The sequence below is a fragment of the Anas platyrhynchos genome, chromosome 28, assembly GCF_047663525.1.
Source record: "Anas platyrhynchos isolate ZD024472 breed Pekin duck chromosome 28, IASCAAS_PekinDuck_T2T, whole genome shotgun sequence".
Taxonomy (NCBI): domain Eukaryota; kingdom Metazoa; phylum Chordata; class Aves; order Anseriformes; family Anatidae; genus Anas; species Anas platyrhynchos.
Genome location: NC_092614.1, coordinates 2,010,523 through 2,015,000, shown reverse-complemented (window position 1 = coordinate 2,015,000; position 4,478 = coordinate 2,010,523).

Below are 4,478 nucleotides of genomic sequence, written 5' to 3'. Positions count from 1 at the left end.
CCCAGCACCATCCTGCCCCCTGCACGTTACCGGTGGCTTCGAGGGGCAGGGGCACGGTGCCCACCGCATGGCACACCTCTGGGGCATGCGGTGTCCGGGATGGGGGGGGAACAAGGCTGTGCCCCCCCCAGCAATGTGCAGGAGGGCGGGGGGCCTGGGGGGGCCGGGGCGGTGGCAGCGCTGCAGTTTGCATTCCAGCGCAGGAGGCAGCTGTGCCGCAACCCCAGCGCGGCCCCCCCAGCGGCACTAAATATTAATGCCTGCCCTACATTGCGCGGCGGCACCTGCCGCGGGCGAGCCGGGAGCCCCCCCGGCCCCCCCGGCCCTCGCTGGCCAGGCAGCTGCCCCGGCCCCCCCAGGGGCTGTGCCAGAAGGTGCGGGGAGGTGGGGGGGGGCTGCGGCTGGGCCAGCTGTGCCCCCCTGCCCGGGCAGGGAGGAACAAAGCGAGGGCATGGGCATGGGGCAGGTGGGGGCAGCAGGGCACGGAGAGCACGGGGGGGGTCACACAGAGCCCCCCCCAGCTCCCAAAAGAAGCAGCAGTGACCCTGCAACCCCCAGCCCGGCCTGGGGGGCGCAGCGAGGGCCGGGGGGCAGCAGGGTGGTTGTGCGCTTTGCCAGCTCCAGCTGCTGGCGCTCGCCGCTCGCCCCCCCCTCAAGCCGCAGCTGAGGCCGTGCCGCTCATCACACGTGTGCCAGGCTGGGGGCCGTGCCCCCCCCTTCCCCCCCCCCCCAGCCCTGGGCACCAGCCAAAAGTCCAGAGCCGAAAAGTGGCGGGTGATTGATGGCAGCGTTTGCCGGGTAAGCGCACCCCGCGGTCCAATCCTCCTACCTTCCCCAATTCCTCCCCTGTCCCTATTCAGAGATCATGTTGTCTCATGTTGGTCCCAGAGGCACCATTAATTAAAAATACATCCAATTAAATGGCAGGTGAAAGCGTGCAGGCGCGGGCCCTCCCCCCGGCCGCCTGCCTCGGCTCAGCTGTGCGGCTTCGCAAGGGGGGGGGGCACCAAGAGGGGGCCAGGGTGCTGTGCCAGGCGCCTGCACGGGGCTCGGCCAGCCCCGTCCCCGGTGTCCCCAAAGCCACCGGCTGCGCTTCGGGCCCCGACCCCATGCAGGCACCTGGGGATGGTGTGCGGGGTGGCAGGGACAGGAACAGCCCCAAAAGAGAGGTCCTGGATTTGCAGGGGGACGTGGAGGTGGTGGCACAGCCACGTGGGCCTGGGGTGGCCGTGGGGACATGGGGACAGGGGGACACAGGGACAGGGGGACACGGGGACGTGTTGAAGGAACATCTTGGGGCTGCTGCCACGGCCAAGCTGGTGTCCTGCATGGGGGATGCAGGGACATGGGGGTGGGAGGATGTGGGGTGCGGGGATAGGGGATATGGGGATGGAGGGATGGGGGATATGGGGATGGAGGCATGCAGGGATGCAGGAGATGGGGATGAGGGGACGTAGGATATGGGGACGTGGGATATGGGGATATGGGGGTGTGGAGATGCAGGATATAGGAATATGGGGATTTGGGATTGCAGGACATGGGGATGGGGGGATGCAGGGATGCAGGATATGGGGATGCAGGATGTGGGGATATAGGATATGGGAATATGCAGATATTGGGATGTAGGAAATGGGGATGCGTGATATGGGGACGCAGGATATGGGGCTGCAGGGCTTTGGGGCCGAGCAGCGGTGCGGGCCAGGGCCCGGGGTGTGTGTGTGTGGGGGGCGGCCCGTGCCGGGGAAGCCCCCGGCTGCGCGCTCGGCTCCCGCTAATTGCAGATTTTAATCTCGGGCGCTTTCCGCTCGGGGTGCCGGCAGCAGGCACCAGCTGGGCGCGCCGCCGCTTTAATCAAGCTGCGGGCGGGGGGGCGCGGAGCCGGGCGGCCCCGGGGGGGGGGGGGGGGGCGGGGGCTGGCTCCCCCCCCCCCCCCCTTCCCCTTCCCGGGCTCAGCCCCCCCCGGTTCAGCCGCCCCGCGCCCCGCACCGGCAGAGGGGAGGTTTTTGGGGGGGTGGGACCATCCGGGGAGGGGGGGGCCCTGCCCTCCCCAAAGCCCCTCGGGGGGGGGTCCCCAACCCCTCGGCAGCGCGAGGTGGGAACAGATTTGGGGAGGAAGCGGCGGAGGCGCTGGAGAAGCCGCTGCGGTGCCCGAGCAGCTGCCAGCAAAAAGCGGCGGCTTTTTGGGGGGGGGTCCGGAGAGGGGGGGGGGGCGCGGGCAGGAGGCGGTGGCCGTGGGGACAGCGACACCTGGTGACGGCCGCGCGCGGCCCCGCGGGAGCGCGCGTGCACGGGAGGGAGCGCACGGACACGCCCGGAGCGCGGGGGGGTGCGCGCGTGCAAAGGGCACGCACACACCCCCGTGGGTGCACGCGCGGGGGGGGGGGGTGCACACGGGCACGCGCACGCGGGGGGTGTGCACGGACGCGCAGGGGTGTGCGCGCGTGGAGGGCGTGCACACGCAGGGGGCGTGCGCACACGCAGAGATGCAGGCAGCGTGCAAACACGCACGTGGGTGCACACGCGTGCAGGGCGCACACGCACACTTATTTGGGGTGTACGTGCACACAGATGCACACTCAGGGTGCAAACACACGGTGCACACACATGGTGCACACGGTGCACACTTATTCAGGGTGCACAAACATGCAGGGTGCACACACACACACACACTTACTCCTGGTGCACGCACACGCACGGATCCACACCCCTGCAGGGTCCCCAGCCACGCACCCACCCCCCTGCACACACACACACACACACACACGCTTGTGCATCCACGCACACGCATGCACTGATGTTCTACACCCCCCCCCGGGATGCATCCTGGGGGTGTCAGAGCCCCCTTTCCTCCCCGTGGCACCCCCTGTGCACACTCACCACCGGCACAGCTCCGTGGCACAGCACCCACGCGTGGGCTCAGCCAAGAAACGTCAAAAAGGCAACCTGAAAAAAAATAAAAGAAAGAAAAAAAACAAAAAAAAAAAAGAGCCAAGACTCAGCAAAGAGCACGCGGAGGGACCGGGAGGCCACCGGGCACCACCGAAAGCCCGGAGAGAGGTGGGGAAACTGAGGCACGGGGAAGGCGGCCCCCAATGTTGGTGTAAAACTGGGAGATTTACAGCGCCGCACGGCCCCGAGCCATTTGGCACGGCAGCTGCTGCGAGGGAAGCTCAATGCAAAAAATAAATTAAATGGAAGCAAACGCTCTGGTCACCTTGGGATGGGGTTGATGCCGCAGGAGCAAGGGCGGGGAGGCAGCCAGCATCCAGCTGGGATTTAATCCCCCACTCGAAGGCTTCCTCGGCTTGCAACGGGGACGCCCCCGATAAGTTCCCCGTGGGGAGGACGTGGGGGTCGTGCTCGAATAGGACCAAGGCTGCTGAGACCTGCGGCCAAAAGGGTTTGGCTCAGGGTGCTGAGACCACCCGGGGGGGGTCCTCTCGCTGCGCCCTGGGGGGGAGCAGCCCTGGGCAGGGCGCAGGAGGATGAGGATGATGAGGATGAGGATGGATGGGGCTGCCCGGCTCCCAGCTGCCCCGCTCATAAATCACGAGGAGGGCGGCCAGGTCCGGCTGCTGGCGAGCTCCCTCCTGCTTTTGGAGGCACAGCAAAGCGCGGCGCCTCCGCCCCCCCCCCTCGCCATCTGCACGCGGGTGTATTTTAAGAGGTGTCGGCGGCGGGGATGCTAAAGCAGGCGAGAGGAGAGCGAGAAACCGGGGCTGCAGCGGGAGACAAGAGGCGGGGGCTGCTGAGAAGGAGGCACGGGGGTGGCACGCGGACCCCCACCCTCTGGGGAGCCCCCGGACAAAGCCTGTGGCCCCCACAAGGATGCTGGAGCCAGCCCGGAGGAGCAGCAGCTCCCTGCCACCAGCCCTGCTCCTCCACCCTCACACCAGGGCCCAGCTCAGCCCCCCCGTCTGCACCCCTTAGGGTCCCCAAAAAGGGCCGGGGCCACAATGCCCCATGTTGGTGCCATCGCTGGGGGGGCAAACCACAGCCCCGAGCCCCCGCTGAGCACCCCATGAGCCAGGTTGCGGCCGGGGCTGGCGCGGAGAAGCGGGGAGCGCCCGCTGCCACCCCAAAAATGGTGACACATCCGACCCCAAGGGGCCTCGGAGCACCCAAGGGATGGGGCTGCCTCTGTCCCTGGGAGTTTGGGACCCCCCAGGGCTGCGTCTCTGCTCCTGGCCCCCCCGGGCTCTGCTCAGCTCCAGGCTCTGACCCAGCAGCAGCTCCGGTGTCGCCCCCAGACCCCATCCACGGCTGGGGGGGCTCACGGACACCTTCAGGGGGGCACAGCTGGGGGCTGAGCACCGCGACCACCCGGCCCCGGCCCCGTTCACTTACCAGCACCAGCACCAGGGAGCAGGATCGGGCACTGGGGTAGGAAAAGGCTTCGGGGGAACCGTGGTGCCCGCGCCACCCGGCAAGGCTACGGCGAGAAGGGGAATAATTCAAGGCAAGGGAGCACGAGGCGG